Below are 22,214 nucleotides of genomic sequence, written 5' to 3'. Positions count from 1 at the left end.
TATAAAATAGGTGCTCGTTTGGAAGTTAATCATTGACCATCCCTTCATCACTTGTAGGCAAAGTAAGTCTAGACAAAAAATTTGCAACTACAATTTCTTTTCCTATCTTGTCCATGATAGTCAAATCAAATTGCTGTAATAATAATAACCATCGAATTATTCTAGCATTTGTATCAGGCTTATTCATCAAATATTTAATAGCTACATGACCAGTATGCAAAAAATCTTGGTATCCAGTGATGTAGTTCCTAAATTTGTTTAAGGAGTGTACAACAACTAAGAGCTCTTTTTCAGTGACAATGTAGTTCAATTCAGCCTTAGACATATTTCTACTAATGAAATAAATGGCATAAGGTAATTTATCATATATTTTACCCAAGGCTTCCCCCAGAACGTTTTTTGATGCAACAATATGGATATGGAAAGGGAGAGCCTAATTGGGACCCCTAAGTATGGGTGCAGTGGTGAATTTCTCTTTTAATATCTCAAGGTAATCTTGGCAGCTACTTGTCAACAGAATTATGAGTCCTTGGCTAGCACTCCAAATAATGGTGAAGCCACTTTACTAAAATCCTTGATAAACCTCCTATAATATCCAATTAATCCCAAGAAACTCCTAATATCCCTCTTCTTTTGACAAGTAGTGACCATTTTTATGATGGAAATCTTGTTTGGGTCCACTTGTATCCCTTCCTAATATATTGAATGGCTGAGGACAATCCTTGCATTAATTAAAAATTCACATTTCTCGGGACTGAGTGAGAGGTTAATTTCAATGCACTTTCTGAGGACTTTACCCAGATTACAGAGAGCCTCGAGGAAGTCACACACATAGGGAGTGAAGTCATCCATTAAAATATCCACAAATTCATGGACAAGCTAGCAAGTATGATCAAAACTACCCTTTGAAAAGTGCTAGGGGCATTGCATAAACCAAATGGGAGGATCCTATAAGAAAATGTACCAAAAGTACATGTGAATGTAGTCTACTCTTCATCCTCAGGGCTGATCTAGATCTAATTTTAACCATTTAATCCATCCAGGAAAGAGAAGAACTTCTTCCCTACAAGACCATCTAAAAATTGATCAATGAAAGGAAAATGGAAATGGTATTTTTTTGTGACCTCATTCATTTCTCTGTAATCCACATACATCCTCCACTTCCCATTCTTCTTTGGGACTAATACTAGAGGTGACACCCACTAACTACCTTAGATGGGGCATAAGAATCCTGCATCTAGCAACTTTTGTAACTCTTCCTTTAGTATGTCCTTAAGGGTTGGGTTCATTCTCCTCTGCGGTTTGCATCTCCTTTGTAGTTTGCACACAGGTTTGTATTCCTCCTTTTTTTATATGTGATGAGTACAAACTGAGTGATGCACCCCCTTCATTTCTTTATATTTATAAGAAAATGCATCTAAGTGTTCTCTCAGCATCTTGCACAATTTCTCTTCTTTGTTGGATGAGAGAGAGGGGTTAATCTTCAAGGTCCTAGATGGGCCAAAATCTACAACTTTGACATGGGAAGGAATTGGCTCAACTAAGCATAATTCAATCCAATCACTACTCAGAGATTCTTTCACTATCTCATCAAGAGGAATGGTATTATGGGGTTGATTCTGAAGGATCTGGTCAATGAGGTCAGCTTCATCATGTTTCCTCCCTCGTATAATACCATATAGGGTACAAATTGGGTAATATATTGTTTGATACACTTCATCTTTCTCCTCCTCTTCTAGCCAGAAGGGTAAGTCATGCTCAATGGATGGCTGAGTAGGAGGATATAATACCAATTGTTTAGACCAATGTCCATTCTAAATGGTCGTGTTCCTAGCCCTCCAACTAATGTAAGCATCAGTAGTGGCTAACCATAGCCTTCCCAAGATGAGAGGATAGCCATTGAACATGGTTTTGGGATGGAGAAGGAAGCAGTTAGTAGGATACTCCCAAGAGTTAATGGATACCATGACATCCTCAACAACTCCCTCATGAGCTATTGTAGATCTATTTGCAAGTTGCAACATTGTAGTGGTCTTTCTCAAATCCCCTTAGAGGTTTAGCTTTAGCATGGTGTCTTTAGTCATCACATTGATGTTAGCCCTATGATCAATCAAGGTATGAGGGACAATGGTGCCATCAACATGCACATCTACTACCGGAATTCCATATTCAAATATTTTGGACAAATGACTCTCCCTGTAAGGTCCCACCTTACCAACTATCAGTATTATACTAAGGCTGACTGAAAATGCGATATTTTTTTTTTTATTTTAAACTTTTATGACGTAAAAGTTAATGCAAGCTCATATATGTGTGTGTGTGTGTGTGTGTGTGTGTGTGTGTGTGTGTGTGTGTGTGTGTGTGTGTGTGTGTGTGTGTGTGTGTGTGTGTGTGTGTGTGTGTGTGTGTGTGCGTGCATGCGTGCGTGCGTGCGTGCGTGCGTGCATGCGTGCGTGCGTGCGTGCGTGTATGTATGTATGTATGTATTATTTGGTATTGTTTACATTACACACTAATTTCTACTAACTTACAACCATAATACTTTCTTCTCAAGCTTAACATCACATTTAAATGATAGAATTTTTAGTGGGATAAATAATAACAAAAAATAACATTCTTTACAAACCACAATTTCCAATAAGATAATTATTCATTCGATTGCAATTAAATGTGTTTAAGAGTGACTAATTTGATTTTGTTCTAAATAACATGCCTATGAAATCTTTGGTAAAAAAAAGGAAAGAAAAATAAGATAATTCAACTTCTAAAGTGGTGGTTTCCAATGATTATGAATCCATACGTGAGCTAACATTACAACAATTCACTTACCCAAATTTGACTTCCATGGGTTTTTAAGTCAATGGAATTATCATGCTTATTCAGTGAGATATTTCTAAAAACACCTTGGTTGAAAATCCTAAATTCACTTAGTCATATTTATAGACAATTCATAAATGTAATTAACTACAACCATTGAAGCATTATGTCAAATAGTTTGCAAGCATGAAATGTACATCCATTGAGGCATTTTGTCAAACACTTACAACCATAACCCTTAAGGTGATTTCACCACAATTAGCTAACATGAATCTAAGATTACATAAATTATTTTTCATTGTTGGTAAGGCAATAAGTGAACCTAATATATAAATATAACTATTATCCATCTTCATTGTTGCATATAAAAACATTTAGGCACATAAATGACTATAAACATTTAAGATATTATACAAATATCTCACAGTGATGTAGCTATAACCATTGGATAATTTTGAACAACAGGTAGGAGTCACAAAAGAAGTTGCTAACTATTAAACTATCAAACAAGCAGTCACAAGGTATTTAAACTATCAATGTGTTAACCATTGATACTTTAAAACAAGAATTCCAAGTTTATAGAATAGGTTAGTTTCATAAATAGAGATTACCAGGTAAATCAAAGCTAAAAAAACAACAAAACAAACCACTACACAGCAACAACAAATCTGAAAAAATATACAAGATTAGAGAACTAGATTCTAAAACTCTGTTTTTTGAAATCAATGTTTAGGTGATCTAGCCTTAAGGTACATCTACCCCCTGAAGTTAAGATGAAACGAAACAGAAATGCCTACAAATGTTATTCTTTAAAACCACAACTAAAAACAAATTCCTATGATCTCATTTATCACTTCTATCAAACATATAATGTACAAACTTATCTACGGTGTTAAAAGGAGAAGGAAAAACCAAATTTATGCTATTAATATGTTTTCATAAAACTCATGGAAAGATGAATGCTACATCCATTAAGACTTGATTTCCTCGGCCATTTAGACCTGTTGTCAATCAACTTGTAACGAAATTGTATGAAAATAATTACATAAAATGAACTACAGTTATTGCAAAAATTCTTCAACAATTAGTGTGCATCATGTGACATACATATATATTTTAGTCAACAACCAAATAATAAAACACCATGTAATGAACTACAAAAAAACACAATATAATGTTGTCAACATACGTGGCGGTGAATTTATACGACTCCAAAAAGATGGGAGTATGTTCCAGCTCCAATGAGAGTATTCTCCAGCTCCAGTGTCCTTATCAACTCATTGTGAACCACTTGATTTTCCTCCCAACCATATTTAGGAAGAACTTCTCCCCCTGAACCCTTGAGCTGAAAAAGCTCACAAGCAGTACCAAAAGTCAATAGTAGAGAGATTCACAAGGCAAACTATGGAAGACAATTTTCACTTCCTCTCAGTACCACTAATGTCCCACCTCAATAGCTAGAGCTCTTAGGATTTTAGTAAGAATTTGAGATTTATTTTGGAAGCAATTGACTACTCCCCATATCTCTCCCTCTCACCATCTTCCTCAAGTCTCTGCAACTCTTGGCATCATAATCAACACACCCAAGTGAGACTACATGAGACTCATATATAGGAGAAGCAACAAATTATTTTCATAAAGGAGGAGTAATGTGCATGAATTGTATTCCATTTATACGAGTGTAACATATGCCCTTAAGGAGAGGTAAGCATGCCTTAAATAAGGAGAGTGTAAGATATGCATTAAAGAGAGCGTAAGAGGAATATTTTATGACATATTTTTAATGAGTGAAAAGGAATATTCCATTCTTTGATGAGTTCATAAAAGAGATTGTAATGTATTATTTAAAAGAGAGAGAAAATTACATAGAGCCATGAGAGTCATGAACGAGAGTGGTGTGAAGTGATTGTGGAGATGAAGTTGACTTGTAATTCCTTTTTAATAATAATATCATAGTGCCATAAGAAGTAATAATAATATTAATAATATTGAGGATTCAGTCAATATTGAGATATTATTATTGATTGATGATAAGTTAAGTGGTTTTGCATCAACTACGCTTGATTACAAATTTATGCAAGGTGATTTACTATTTTTGGAAAGTCATGCTTGAGATGCTAGATGTGACTTTCTATTTTTAGAAAGTCATTCCAGAATTTTGAGAATGAAATTTTATTTAAGGAAATGCATCCATGAGTTGTCGATTTTCAAAATCCATGAGTGGTATTTTTCTTCTCCAGAATAGGGATTTTGCATGCCTATTTTATGCATCTCTATGCCTTAGTATATTGAGGACTCCACGCCCGATTTACTCCAAATATCCAAGATTCCACAACTTGATATTTTTAGATATTCAGGACTCCACGCCCTAAATATACAAGACTCCACGTCTTTATCTTTCTTGGATTTAGGACTCCATGCCCTAATTTCCATACCTTCTCATCTACTTTGCTTTGAAACTCTGTGTTTCTCCTTATGGTACTGTTGGGTATGGAATCCCCCCACACCATGTTTTGGGGTTCAAAGTCCATGTTTTGGTCAAAGGTTTTGTAGGAATCCATGAATTGTGGGCACAGAGAGTGAAGTATAGGATGAGTCATAGGGTTGTTTAACTTAAAATATTGTAATGTAATGTAAAGTCATGTTGGCCTACCCATGGTCCACGGACCATTGGAGTGTATAAATAGAGTGAGGATCTAAGTGTAAAGGAAGGGAATTGGAGACAAGAATAGGAATGGTTCAAGCATAGAAGAAGAGTCTAAGGATATTGGGTCGTAGTAGTAGGAAGAGGCTCTGCAGCTGAGTGTGTAGAGGCCTAGTAGAGTCTGCAGTTGCGTGTGCAGACCACTACAACTGAGTGCGTAGGGAAATGTCGAGTCTATAATTGGGATCAAAGATTAATAAAGAAGAGTTTATTCTTATTTTTGTGTATTTGATGTAGATTTCCTTCTTTACGTTTATACTATTTTATTCACCGAGCGCACTGATATGATTGTTGAATATGTTGTAATAATCATTAGTCTTACAAAAACAGGTTAAGTAATTGGATAATAGCAGATTAAATAACAAGGGACTTGGGTATTATACGGGTTGCGCCCCAAGTAGGGCTGCGTGGAGCAGCATCATAGGTTATGAAGGATAGCAAGTGCGCATCGTGACGGGTCAGACTGCGGACCTCTAGAAGATCATCAACATCCTTAGGGTACGAAAGCCTGGTTCTAGCACTCTCCCATACTACTTCGGGTGAGACCTCAGTCCGCACACCATGGACTGTTGCCGAAAGGGCCAGTAGTATCAGGATTTTCATGGCTAAATCACCTTTGAACCTGGGTCAGGCCCATACAAGCCAACAAAAGGTTCCGTTGTCAGGACCGAAGTCTACATAAAGGATGTTTGATGTTGTGCCACTCGAATCCAACAAAGAAAGAAATTGAAGAGTGGGTGGACAAGAAGATTCACAAGTTTGCTGTTGGAAATAATACTGAGAGGGGGGGTGAATCAGTATTATCAAATTATTTTCAATATACCTTTCAGATTTATATTTTAATGTATTCTTCAGATTTGATCATTAACTTGTATGTCAGTACCATATAATAATGAACAAGAACAAGAAAATATAGATAGTCACACCAAAGAACACCAGATATAAGGTGGAAAGCCAATGTGGGTGAAAACCACCTGCTGCAATATGTCTCTATCTTCTTTCTATTAAAAACTTCTTTTACAATTATTTTGTACTGGTGCAGTCCTTTACCAGTACGCAGACTGCAACCTGCAGAGAGCTACAACCCTCTCTCGTTTTCCAGCTTCTCCTGGAAGGGAGCTACAACCCCCTTAGCTCTTGTACTAGCCAAGATACTAGTACGTAGGTGCTGGCCTATTTAAGGCTACAACCTTCTCTTTCTTCCAGGGATCTCGTTTCATAAATTTTCGGACTGGATCCATGAACATCGATCAATCATCAAGTATATCTGCATCAAACAATCTCCTTTTCCCAATTAGCACTGAATCAAGTAAACACTTCTCTGACAGTTGTACCCAGAACATAGTAACAGAAACCACACACCAAATTCTGAACCCAGAATACTGCAGCAATAAACAGAGGCAGCTAGATCATAATTTAAAAGATATACGCTACTTCAACAGCCTGAAACCTGCATGCATACGCTCCTGTGTTTTGACCAACCTGCGTAGACGCCGTTTCCATTCACTGAACCAGCGTGTATACGCTCTTTCACTTCATTGAACCTGCGTACAGCTATAAAGGATAATTCATTCTTTCAAATATTCAGACACTAATTAACCCAGATTGTCAGATTTATAGATCAAGCGTGTGCCTCATATAACAGATCAAAATCATACAAAGATACTATTATTCAAGCTTAAAGATTATGACCCATCAATAGAACTTATCCTTCTTTATGCGCTAAGGTTCCTCCTTCATTCAGATCCAGATTTGCACCATAACCCCAATCAAAAATATTTCAGATCTAGCACTTATTAGATATTCAATTCATTGAGATTGATTGCCTTGCCAAATGATCTCCTTCCTCTTTTATAGTCTTAGGCCTTTCACAATACCACAGTCCAAAACCATAATAACACAATACCATGAACCCAATACCAACACTTTTGGATGCAATACCATGGACCAAAACCATAGGATCAAGAACTGTCGGACTAATACCATGAGCCAACCATGAAAGTGCGTGAACTTTTCTCTTCATGAAAGGAACTTTTCTCTGCATGAAAGTGCGTGAAATTTTCTCTATATGAAAGAAACTTTTCTCTGCATGAAAGTGCGTGAACTTTTCTCTACATGAAAGAAAATTTTCTCTGCATGAAAGTTCGTGAACTTTTCTCTACATGAAAGAAACTTTTATCTTCCTGAAAGTGCGTGAACTTTTCTCTACATGAAAGAAACTTTTATCTTCATGAAAGTGCGTGAACGTTTCTCTACATGAAAGAAACTTTTATCTTCATGAAAGTGCGTGAACTTTGTTGTACTATAATTTATCATCTGAGATGAGTGGGTTTCCATCAAGTACAACATATGTATCATAATGCCAGCAATCTCCCCCTTTGGACTTGATGGCAACAACAACCAATCACTCTCCCCCTTTGACATCAAGGGCAAAGCGCAGACTAAGATAATCTCTTTCGTAGATGAACATTCCGCTGCCCATACTCCCCCTGAGTACCTGCTGAAATCTCTGAATGAGCTCCCCCTTTGTATATGCCAAGGTGTACCACTCTATCCATGCTTCCTCTGAGTACATGCTGAAGTCTCTGCTCTGCTGAAGTGTGTTATTCATGCTCCCCCTGACTATAAGCAAGGTCTGCAAAAAGATGTTTTACAAGAAGAACATGACTCTATCATAAATGACCTTCCTATCACCAAGGACTCATACATACATCCATTTCCCAACCAAGTGGGGATACATCAAAAGTTTACACATGATAAAACAAGAACATTACATCTTCATCCCAGACATAGTGGGAAAACCAAGATAGGCCATTACATGACCTTGACACCATAAAAGAGATACATGACATAGAGATGAAATATCTAGAGCAAGACTTATAAAAGTCACCAATAACTGATAGCAACAGCATCTGACAATCACCTTTCAGAACAGCAACCCTGATTTCCTTCTGTTCTCCCTCTGCATTTGTTCCACCTGAAACCAACAACAGCTGTGAACTAGAACCAAAAGCTTCTAAGATAATGCCAACAATGCATCATTAGAAGTTTATCTACTCCCCCTGAACCTGTGCTAGATGGTCTCTGTCAGACCCATATCAGACTATCTTCAACCAGAGCCTGTCCCTACTGATATCCATGAAGCCTCCATATACGTGACTGTCTCTGCACAAACAGGCGTATGTACGTAGATCCTCCTCAGGAAACTCGCGTACACCCATTTTTCTCTGAAATAGACAAGTTTTAACAGCAAGATGATGCATCAACTACTCCCAGCTTCTGTCTGAGGTATTCAAATGTCTCCCTAGGCAGTGGTTTGGTGAGAATATTAGCAACTTGTTCCTTAGAAGGAACATACTCCAATTTTACCTTTTGTTCCAACACTTGTTCCCGGAGACAAATATACCGCCTTCATTTTGGTGGATTTGCAATCCAAGAAAATATGTCAGTTCTCCAAGGAAAGACATTTCGAATTCTTTCTGTATCACCAAGGCAAAGCTTTGACTCATAGCTTCTTCATTGCTGCCAAAGATAATATCATCTACATACACAACAAGTATTAGGAATTTGTCATTTTCAATTTTTATATAAAGATTGCTATCTGCTGATCGTTTTGAAAAACCCTGTTGATGAAGATATTTGTCCAAATAGTAGTACCAAGCCCTTGGAGCCTGTTTAAGACCATAGAGAGTATTTTTTAGTCTGCATACAAGATTTGGATCATTCCCAAGGATGAATCCATCTGGTTGCTCAATGTACACTTCTTCTTCTAAGTCTCCATTCAGAAAGGTTGATTTCACGTCCATTTAAAATACTTTGAACTGCTGAAAGCTTGAGAGAGCAAGGAACATTCGGATGGCCTCAAGTCTAGCAACAGGAGCAAAAGTTTCTTCAAAGTCTATACCTTCTTGTTGAGCATACCTTTTACAAACAAGTCTGGCCTTGTTTCTAATCACTTCCCCATTTTCATTTAACTTGTTTTTAAAGATCCATTTTGTCCCTATGACATTCTTATCTTTTGGTCTAGGAACCAACTCCTAAGTGTTATTTTTTTCGATCTGCTCAAGTTCTTCATCCATTGCCTTGACCCAGCATTCATCTTTTCATGCCTATTTTACATTTTGTGGTTCATTGGAGGAGAGCAATGCCAAATAGCTTGAGGTTTCTGCAATTGTTCTTGTTTGTACACCTACCTCTTTATGCCCCAAAATTTGAGATTCTGGATGATTCTTCTGAACGTACCTGGATGGAGTCTTCTCTTCTATCCTTATCTGTTCCTCTGGTGCCTCATGAGGTTCTTCTTCATCATCAGTATGATTTGAAGGGTAGTCTTCATCCTCTTCGATATTTTCATAATTTACTTGCCTAGGAATGTTTCCTTCTTCATCAACCACTACATCAATGCTGTCAACAATTCTTCCAATTCTTTTATTGTAACACTTATATGCTTTGTTGTGGAGAGAATAACCAAGAAGTATGCCTTCATCTGCTCTAGGTTCAAACTTTCCAAGATGTTCATCATTATTCTTAATATAGCATTTGCTTCCAAAGATTTTGAAATGTTTTACCGAAGGAGTCTCACCATACCAAAGCTCATGAGGAGTTTGAGTGCTGTTTACACGGACATTTGTTTTGTTGAGAATAACAACCGCAGCAAATGCAGCTTCACCCCAGAAGGTTGTGGGTGTTCCAGACTCATCAAGCATAGCACAAGCTATTTGTTGAATCGTTCTGCTCATCCTTTCCACCACTCCATTTTGCTGAGGAGTCCTAGCTATAGAGAATTCCCTTCTTATTCCATGTTCTTCACAGAAATCGAAAAATTCATTTCAGGTAAACTCCCCACCTCTATCAGACCTGAGGCACTTAATTTTGTGATCTGATTCGTTTTTTGCCAAGGCTTTGAATGATTTGAATTTTTCAAATGCTTCGTCTTTGTGCTTCAAAAGTCCTATCCAAACCATCCTGGAGAAGTCGTCAATGAATAATATAAAGTATTCTTCTCCTCGAAGTGATTTTATCCTAGATGGACCACATATATCTATATGGACTAGTTCAAGAGGCCTGCTCACTGATCCTTCCTTCTTAGGGAAGTTAGTTTTGGTTTGCTTACCAAAATGACATGATTTGCATATTGTATTGTCTGGAATTCTGATGTCTGGAAGACCACGAACTGCCTGGTATTTGCATGCTTTCCTTATCTGTGAAAATCTTAGATGCCCAACCTCCGATGCCATAACCAGTGTTCATCATTCTTGCTCAAATAGCATTGTTGTTGTCCTTCTTCAAATATGTATAAATTATTTGGAGTTCTTATGCCTTTGATCACTGTTTTTCCTGTATCAAGATCATGAACACTACATCCATTTGATCAAAATATTACCTCAATTTCTTGATCGCACATCTGACTGACACTCAGTAGATTATGCTTCAAGCCATCAACATACAGAACATTTCCAGCTTTGACTTTTTCTTTCAACTGAACAGTGCTTTTTCCTTTTATGACTGTAGGGGTATCATTTCCAAAAGAAACTTTCTTTCCCTTTTCTAAAGCACTATATGATTGAAGTTCTTCCTTATCACCTGTCATATGCTTTGAACATCCACTGTCGATGTACCATTGATTTTCTTGTCCTTCTGCATAAAAGGCTATCCCACATCTTTTTGGTTGTGGTTCCTTCATTCTCCATGTTCTGGCACTTGAGGCTTGTTCCTCCTGAGTTGTCTACGGAAACCTGCTCCTGCATTTAGAATCTTCATGACCGAAGTTATTACAAATAGAACATTCAATTTCATTTTCAAGGGCGGAAAAGTTGTTATAGGTTCTTTTCATAATTCCAGTCATACTTCTTTGTTTTTGAGCTTCTCTAGTCATGATTGTCTTATAGGCAACACATTGAGCTACTTTGTGGCCAAACTTATGGCAAGAGAAACATTGGCCATTGAAGAAACTCCTACGATTATGAAATCGACCAGCCAAATGATTGTAGTTTCTATTGTCACCCATTCTTGAGGCAAATTGAGAAGATTTTACTTGTGGCTGGTTGTAGCTTTTGTTCATCCTTAAGGTGGATTTCCCCGATTTACCTGGTAGTCTTTGTTTATTCTTGATGTAGATCGTCCCTGTTTTACCTGGTGATCTCCATTGGGCTCTTACTCACTCCTCCTTGCTGCATCAAGATAACTTTTTGAGGTGGATTGTTTCTGCACTTGAGATGCTTTTTCATTATATCCTAGACCTGTCTTGATTAGTGGGGAACATTGCACATTGATAATCTCATCTAGAGTTTCAGATCCTTTAACAAATTTAAGATTAAGAGCCTTTGTTTTCTCAATCTCTTTTCTAAGACCAACAATTTCACATTCTAACTTCTCAAGAAGTTTTTCTTTTTCAGCAAGTTGGAATTGCAGAGTATCAATGATCACATTCTTCTCTTCTAAACATACTTTGAGTCTAGAAATCTCTTCATAAAAACCATCTTCATCTATAGCATCCATGTAATTATCATCTTCAAAAGACATTAAAAGTTTATAATTCTTACCTCGTTCATCTTCATCACTATTTGAAAGACCATCACTGTCTTCATGAGTGTAGTAACATTTCTTAGTTACATTTTGTTTCTTGTTCCATCTAACAGGTTCCTTCCCCTTGTCAATCTTATCCTTATGAGTACATTTGGCAGCATACTGACCGACTCTTCCACAAGAAAAGAATTTGAAAGGAAACGTACCTCTGAATCTTCCAGTACCCCGTTGAAGGTTCTTGACAAAATTTGATTCCTCCTCTTCTTCAGACACGTGTCCTGACTCATAGTAATCTCCTCTGCCTGAAGCCTTGAAAGCAGCTTCTCTCCTGTCTGATGGTCCTCCTTTCCTCATTTCATAAGCAGTCATAATTCCGTGCAGCTGAGACATGGTAAGGTTTCATAGATTCTCTTTTTCTTCTATTGCAGAAAATTTAGATTCAAACCTAGGGGACAAAGATCTTAGAACCTTTTCAACCACAATAGCCTCTTTTATTTCTTCACCCAAATTTTTCATACAATTAACAATCTCATCTACATGAAGAAAATAGTTAGCCACACTTTCATCGTTGTGCATTCTGAGATTTTCATACTGAATTTTGAGGGTTTGAAGTTTTTCTCGTTTTACTTGATCATCTCCTTCATAGCTCAGAACAATCTTGTCCCATATTTCTTTTGCAGATTTATACTGCATAACCTTCACGAATTCTGATTGAGATAGACATCCTAGAAGAGTATTGACAGCCTTTGCATTTGTTTCATATTTCTTCTTCTCAGCTGGATCTGTAGGAGTTGATGTTGGAAAAGTGTACCCTGTATCGATGATATCCCAGACTTCTGTACCAAGAGATTGAAGATAGGCAGTAACTCTTACCTTCCAATACACAAAGTTTGTCCCATCAAAAATCGGTGGCCTGATTGATGCTTCCCTCTTGTAGTTGCTCATGATGATAGATCTTCCTTCAAGCGATCAAGCTTCTTCAGAAGGACCTGCTCTGATACCAATTGTTGGAAATAATACTGAGAGGGGGGGTGAATCAGTATTATCAAATTCTTTTCAATATACCTTCCAGATTTATATTTTAATTTATTCTTCAGATTTGATCATTAACTTGTATGTCAGTACCATATAATAATGAACAAGAACAAGAAAATACAGATAGTCACACCAAAGAACACCAGATATAAGGTGGAAACCCAATGTGGGTGAAAACCACCTGCTGCAATATGTCTCTATCTTCTTTCAATTAGAAACTTTTTTTACAATTATTTTGTACTGGTGCAGTCCTTTACCAGTACGCAGGCTGCAACCTGCAGAGAGGTACAACCCTCTCTCATTTTCCAGCTTCTCCTGGAAGGGAGCTACAACCCCCTTAGCTCTTGTACTAGCCAACATATTAGTACGTAGGTGCTGGCCTACTGAAGGCTACAACCTTCTCTTTCTTCCAGGGACCTCGTTTCATAAATTTTCAGACTAGATCCATGAACATCAATCAATCATCAAGTATATCTGCATCAAACAATCTCCTTTTCCCCAACTAGCACTGAATCAAGTAAACACTTCTCTGACAGTTGTACCCAGAACATAGTATCAGTAACCACACACAAAATTCTGAACCCAGAATACTGCAGCAATAAACAGAGGTAGCTAGATCATAATTTAAAAGATATACGCTACTTCAACAACCTGAAACCTGCATGCATACGCTCCTGTGTTTGGACCAACCTGCGTATACGCCGTTTTCATTCACTGAACCAGCGTGTATACGCTCTTTCAATTCACCGAACCTGCGTACAGATCTATAAAGGATAATTCATTCTTTCAAATATTCAGACACTAATTAACCCAGATTGTCAGATTTATAAATCAAGCATGTGCCTCATATAATAGATCAAAATGATACAAAGATACTATTATTCAAGCTTAAAGATTATGACCCATCAATAGAACATATCCTTCTTTATGTGCTAAGATTCCTCCTTCATTCAGACCCAGATTTGCACCATAACCCCAATCACAAATATTTCTGATCTAGCACTTATTAGATATTCAATTCATTCAGATTGATTGCCTTGCCAAATGATCTCCTTCTTCTTTTATAGTCTTAGGCCTTTCACAATACCATGGTCCAAAACCATAATAACACAATACCATGAACCTAATACTTGGGGTCAACACTTTTGGATGCAATACCACGGACCAAAACCATAGGATCAAAAACTGTCGGACTAATACCATGAGACAACCATGAAAGTGCATGAACTTTTCTCTTCATGAAAGCAACTTTTCTCTGCATGAAAGTGCGTGAACTTTTCTCTATATGAAAGAAACTTTTCTCTGCATGAAAGTGCATGAAATTTTCTCTACATGAAAGAAACTTTTGTCTGCATGAAAGTGCATGAACTTTTCTCTACATGAAAGAAACTTTTATCTTCATGAAAGTGCGTGAACTTTTCTCTACATGAAAGAAACTTTTATCTTCATGAAAGTGCGTGAACTTTGTTGCACTATAATTTATCATCTGAGATGAGTGGGTTGCCATCAAGTACAACATATGTATCATAATGCCAACATTTGTGGTGCAAGAGAAAAGAAATCTGCGAGTATCTATGGAACACTGGTTTGATTGCTACTTGTACATGGAAATCCACGAAATTTTCATTGCATCCTTTCCTTCTAATCTATATGAGTGGATCATGAAGTTAGCAGATAGCCAGGGAACGTGTAGGCTCAACAAACCAATAGTGTGGACTCTGGAATTAGTGCGCAGACTAGAGGCGTCAGAAGATAAGATTGTGCGAGCTCTGGACCATTGGCTCGACTAGATAATAGGAGGATTTATCACTAAGTTTGTGGTAGACACAACGATCAGCGACAGTGAGGCGAAGAAACATTTCCAGAAGGGACCGTGAGGTAACTATATTAAATATTTGAAAAGTTGGTTTAAGATGTTATTGTGTGAAAAGCAGGTTATGCAAATAAATTAATGTTTGGGACTATGCAGACCGGGAAGATCTACAGAAGTGGAGGTAGAGAAGAATTAGAAACCAACCCCTTAATTTCACCCTTGTGGGAGAGTGAGGAAGAGCTCATGAAGGTTTCTTTGAGAAGCACGGTCAGTTTGATAAGACAACGTATTCTGCACTTGCTACCCCCACCCACACCGCCACCCGTCTCACCATCATAGAAAATTTTAGGGGCGAATGTTAGCCCTTTGGCGAAATTAAGGGGTTTTAAATTTTTAGTGGGTGAATATTTTGTATCATAGTACATTTTTACAAATCACCTCAAATAGCCCACCTTATTTTAAGGGAGAGGGTAAAAAAGGTAAATTTAGCCCTTGAAATTAGGAGTTACAACCTTCCATTCGCCCATTTTCAAAAATAGATTTTATTTAAGTGAATCCATTCGCCCATTTTCAAGAATAGGTTTTATTTAAGTGAATCCTATGGGCCAAATATCATATTTATAAAAGAGATATGGTAAATTAATAAAAATATAAATAAATGAGAGGTATGGTAAATAAATAAAACATTTTTGATATTTACTCCATAAGTCACCTTATATACATGCAAGGGTGTAAACAAATAAAAATATAAGTAAAGTGGAGGTATGGTAAATAAATAAAACGTCTTTTTATACTTACTCAAAAGGTATGGTAAATAAATAAAAATATAAGTAAACTAGACGTATGGTAAATAAATAAAACCTCTTTTTATATTTAGTCCATAACCCTCATTCTATTTATGAAAGCTCAAGAAAGAGGTTTTATTTAAGTGAATCTTATGGGCCAAATACCATATTTGTAAAAGAGGTATGGTAAATTAATAAAAATATAAATAAACGAGAGGTATGGTAAACAAATAAAACATTTTTTTATATTTACTCCATAAGTCACCTTATGTTTAGGAACACTAAAAAAATGCGTTATATTTAGGTGAAACCTATGGGCAAAATACTATGGGACAAGTACCATGGACTAGATTGTTATTAATACCATGAAAAAAAACATTATTAACCCTAATATTAGTATTAATAAAAATGAAAATGGCACATGGTATTGACCCATGGTATTCACCAAAATGGCACATCGTATTGACCCATGGTATTCACCTGGAATGTAGCCTATTTAAATGGGGGAATTAAACCAGCAGAGATCCATCTTTACTTTGGATCTACTAACCCTTGAGAGGTATCAAATATCGTGATATGCAAACTAGCATAGAGTGAAAAAATATTTGATCCCTCTCGGGGGTGGATCAAGAGTAAAAATGGATGTTGTAATTTAATGTATGTTAAACGTTTTAGCTTGGTTCAAATAAAAAAATAAAATAAAATCAACTATTAATTTTATTAATTTTTATAAATTAGTAATTTTTAAGCTCCAGGTTTATGATAACCCATGGTATTGACCCATGGTAATACCTAGATCTTACAAGATTTTATAATTGAGTAAAATATTCGCCATGCCTGGTGAGAGATTCGCCAAAAAATTATATATACATATTATATTATTGATAAAATCGCCTTCCATTTTTCCTATATACCATGGAGATTCGCCCATTTATTATACATATAAATTTAGGGGGGTTCTTAAAATTTTCCCTCCTCACCATCCTCACCTCCATCTCCACCCATCCCACCACTGCCACCCAGGGAAAATTTTAAGAACCCCCCCTATATTTATAAATATAATAAATGGGCGAATCTCCATGGTATATAGGAAAAATGGAAGGCGATTTTATCAATAATATAAAATGTATATATAATTCTTTGGCGAATCTCTCACCAGGCATGGCGAATATTTTACTCAATTATAAAATCTTGTAAGATCTTGGCGAGTTTTTCACTAAATAATAAAACTTTGTAAAGTCCTAGTGAATCTTAGCATAGGCTACATGCTGGTTTAATTCCCCCATTTAAATAGGCTACATTCCAGGTGAATACCATGGGTCAATACCATGTGCCATTTTGGTGAATACCATGGTTCAATACCATGTGCCATTTTTATTTTTATTAATTCTAATATTAGGGTTAATAATGGTTTTTTGCATGGTATTAATAACAATCTAGTCCATGGTATTTGTCCCATAGTATTTTGGCCATAAGTTCCACCTAAATATAACCCATTTTTTGAGTGTTGGTAAATATAAGGTGACTTATGGAGTAAATATAAAAAAATGTTTTATTTTTTTACCATACCTCTAGTTTATTTATATTTTTATTAATTTACCATACCTCTTTTACAAATATGGTATTTGGCCCATATGATTCACTTAAACAAAACCTCTTTCTTGAGCCTTCATAAATAGAATGAGGGTTATGGACTAAATATAAAAAGAGGTTTTATTTATTTACGATACATCTAGTTTATTTTTATTTTTATTTATTTACCATACCTTTTGAGTATTTATATTTTTATTTATTTACCATACCTTTTGAGTAAGTATAAAAAGATGTTTTATTTATTTACCATACATCCACTTTACTTATATTTTTATTTGTTTACACTCTTACATGTATATAAGGTGACTTATGGAGTAAATATAAAAATGTTTTATTTATTTACCATACCTCTCATTTATTTATATTTTTATTAATTTACCATTCCTCTTTTATAAATATGGTATTTGGCCCATAGGATTCACTTAAATAAAACCTATTCTTGAAAATGGGTGAATGGATTCACTTAAATAAAACCTATTCTTGAAAATGAGCGAATGGAAGGTTGTAAGTCCTAATTTCAAGGGCTAAATTTACCTTTTTTACCCTCTCCCTTAAAATAAGGTGGGCTATTTGAGGTGATTTGTAAAAATGTACTATGATACAAAATATTCGCCCACTAAAAATTTAAAACCCCTTAATTTCGCCAAAGGGCGAACATTCGCCCCTAAAATTATCCTTTCTGCCACCACCACAGTTTAGTATGGCAAGTGCAATCAAACTACCGGTATTCAAAGGAGTGGGGAATGAAGATCTAGACCAATTCTGGTTCGTGGTAAGAGAAGTATGGGAAGCACAAGGCATCGTGGATGACAATATTAAGAAGGCTACACTGGTGAGTGTGTTGCAGGATCGCACACTAACATGGTATATCAAGAATTCTAATGACCACCCAAACACAGGAATCGTAGAGGTCCAGGCGGAGTTGAACAGGGAATTTAGCAGGCCAAAGTCAGAAACACAATCAATCATCAGGTTTAAAGAGATCGCAATGCTCCCGGGCAAGACCCCCTAGGATCTGGATCAAAGGCTGAAGAGTATGATTTGCAAAGCCAATATGATGTTGACAGATGGAAAATATCACGCATGGTTTGTAGCATCTCTGACACCACACTTAAGGACAACATTGTCACAACAAAAACTTTCCACCCAGCCTGAAGCATTGGAGATGGAAATGAGATTACATGAAACTGCTATACAAGACCCTAGATTGGGAGTCCAACAAATCCATGTGCAACTACAAAATCTGTGTCTGGAAACGCAAAGTTTGAAACAAGACAGGACACCTCGGCTGGAGGCACACGAGGAAGTATGGTGCATAAAATGGAAAGGCCAAGGGCATGCCAAGGACCACTATTCGAAAACTACTTTGCAGGAGGAGGGCCGATGCCATTGAGACTAGAGGCACAGGCAGGGCCGAGCACGGCGTCTACATTATGGTGCATGATCTGTCAGATAAGAGGAAAACACACTATGGATAATTGTCATCTATTGCAGAAGTATACACAGACATCCCAACAATTGTTTTGTAATTTCTGTAGGTCGGTAGGCTATGATGAATGCACCTACCAAAGCTACGAACTAATGATGGATCGAACTCCCGCCTACAGGGTGCAGACCGAAATGCGAGCCCTCGACCCAAATACAGGGATGGCATGCATTGGATTTCAGGGGTGTGGTCGAGGACAAGGCAGAATGAGACCAGGAAGGGGTTGCGAACAACTAATTTGTTACAATTACGGAGGGCTAGGGCACTATGCCCATGTTTGTACCAACCTAACAAGGATATCATGCTTGTATTGTACTCAGTTTGATCATGAGGAAGAAGACTTCCTGTTGCTGATCAAAAGGATGCGTGAAAAAGGGGTACTCCAACCCCCTCTGACTTAGAACTTACAAATGATGAGGTCTGAGCCGCGCGAAGAAGACCCAAATGTAAACATGATGCTTAGAAGCGGTATGACTATGGGAGATGATAAGGGGAAGAAGCCAAAAGAAAGTGCGTGGGTTTGCAAGGTTCCTATAAAGGAACTCGAGTTTGATTTAGAACACGTGAGGGAGACATTCATGGAAGCTAAGAAGAGCTTCACAGAGGCCTCCACTTCAGGTAGTAAAGATTAACTAGAACCAAGAATGGATCCTTCAATGCTCACTACCTTTCTGGAGACATGCATGAAACTACTGTGCGATAGCAAGCTAGTCAAGGGACTACAGGAACTTATCACTAGGTGCGTGGGGTTAGGGGAACCACGTGTGGTCCAGAAATTGGGGAAGCATGCCTTCTGCACTTTAAGGGAAATGAGGTTGATCGTGAAAATCAGCGAGTAAGAAATGGATTAGGTAATCCTAGATCTGGGTTCGAACACAAATGTACTACCAAAGCAAACATGGGAACACATGGGAAGACCCATGTTACAATGGTCTCCTATTCAATTATGAATGGTGAACCAATAGAAGATTTTTCCCATGGGAAGATTGCAAGGGGTAACTGTAGATACTGAAAGGGTGAGCGTGCAGGTAGATTTTGAAGTGATAGAGATTGTCGATGACTGTAATCCCTATCCCGCGCTACTAGGAATAGACTGGGCCACCGACATGAACGAAGTCATAAATCTGAAGAAGCGCAAAATGATCTTTGAGAAAAAGTCACTTTGCATAGTGGTACCATCGAACCCAGCTGAAGGAGCGCGATACACTGAACCCATGCATGACGATGATAATGATTACAATCTCAATTGTATTTACAAGATAGCTGCGCGAGAATAGGATTGGGTGAATCCGACTGCACGTGGGAGAATTTCGTGGGAGCGCGAAATCTCCTACACTTCGGATTTAGACGAAGAAGTAGATCGATGTCAGAATTGGCTGCACGAAGTAACAACGCTTAATTGGAACATGATGGTTGGATCACTACTTTATGTGACCACAGAGGTAAGGGAGCTACCGACATATGATGGATTGTTAGGGGTGGATGACTTTTTGAGCAAATTTGAAAGCATAGTACCAGAACAGCAGCGGTTCAATGCGCTGAAGTGGGCACTGCACGCAACACCCACATGATGGTGGGGTACACATCAAGGAAACTTTGAGGACTGGTGTGGATGCAGAAGGATGATGTGAAAATGTTTTGGAAAACCCCAGCTTTGATAAAATTTAGTCAGCAGGGGCGAAACAACTTGCATGCCCACCTTTCTCGATGGGTACATACATATGCTGTATAGCCCATACAAGCACACACCAGCCCTAGAATAGAGAATCAGAACAAATCGTAGCCACAGGAAAGGCGATGCACACTACCAATTATCCACTTTGAAGCATTTGATAGGGTGTGCAGAGTACTGAACAAGGTTGACCAGGTGAAACGAATTGATTGGGACTTGCATGTGCCAGTAGTTCGATGGGCCTACCAGACCATGTGCAAAACCCTGAACATGGAGACAATCCCAAAGGTGCAGAACGGAGTGCTAAATGTACTTACAGAAGAAGATCTAAAAAGGAATCCACATGTACTGCCTCCCGCAGTGGCGACAGTGCACGATGGCAAGGATGAAGAAATCACACATTTACATGAGGACAAACATCTAAGGATTCAGGAAGCCATCTGGCGACGGAACCTGAGACTCTGCAAACTCAAAAAGGACCGAGTACGATTGATGATGCTAGGCCCCTATACTACTAGTGTAACCCATTATTGTTATTAGTATAACCCACTTATTATATTTATGTACCCATGTATTGCCCATATTGTTACTATTGTGCCCCATAGAAGCCCACTATTGTTATTATTGTGCCCTTACATTATTATTGTTATGTCAGCTCTAATTATGTTATGACCCCTTAGACTCCTATATATAGAAAGGAGGTATTTTCATTTGTATCATCCAAGAATTGTTCATTTATGTAATGTAAAGGAGGTTGCCCCCTCGAAGAGGCTGAATTCTAAGGCATTGATCTATCTTTTGTATCTTTTCTTGAGCTGGTTTCATAACATTTGGTATCAGAGCTTTGGATTCTAGGGTTTCGCTGTTCCAAACAGGCCATCGTGGCATTTTCGCTATAAATTTTTTTCTGCGATGTTTCAGAAGTTGCAAAAAAAACCCATTTGACAAGAAATCGCACTGAACTTGAGGAAGTTCATCTTTTTGTAGACTCCTGAATTACATTCCAAACATGTGACCTGGGGAAAATCGTCATAACTTTCTCTCTGGGGATCAGATTGATATTTCGTAACAAGGTACAGAAAGAGGACGGATTGTAGTTTTTTGTATATATTTTTTAGATCCAAAGGTCGAAAAAGTGACACGTGGAACTTCATACAAGTTCGCTCTTCTGGAAAGGTCTATAATCAGGTCATATTGGGAGACTGTGCATAACATTTTCTCAGAGAATCCAATTTGGATCAGACTAGTGGCATTGGAAAGAGGACACAGAGGGCTACTATAGATCACAATTTCAGAACTTAAAGATCCGAAAGTACAGAGTTACAGTCATTTCAAGGTCGAGCTCCTAAAATCAAGAAAAAGCAAGATGAGGAAGTTTGATGGCAAGGATCCAGTAAATTGGATACTTCAGATGGAGCAATATTTTGATCCATATGGTGTAAAACTATTACAAAAGGTATGTATTGCATCTTCATATTTAGAACCAGATCAATTTTTATGGTACGAAGGGCTTTGTTCTCATAAACAACTTGTTACGTGGTCAATTTTCACGGAGGAAATGATAGCACATTATGAGGATACAAAGAGCAACACCTTCTTCAGAGCAACACCACAACAATTGGAAAGAGTAAAAGGGCTTTGTGACATAGTGGAAAGAAAAATTATGGAAACCAAGAAGCGTACCCCTCACAAATATAAAGATGGAAGTGTTGTTTCTCCTAGCCTTCCACAACCTACAAGGGTTACACCACAACAATTGGAAGAAAAAATAGAAAAATGGCTTT

The sequence above is a fragment of the Pinus tabuliformis genome, chromosome 4_2 (assembly GCF_031772625.1).
Source record: "Pinus tabuliformis cultivar Carrire ecotype Pingquan chromosome 4_2, CPIR1, whole genome shotgun sequence".
NCBI classification, from domain to species: Eukaryota; Viridiplantae; Streptophyta; class Pinopsida; order Pinales; family Pinaceae; genus Pinus; species Pinus tabuliformis.
This window is presented reverse-complemented; position numbering follows the sequence as displayed.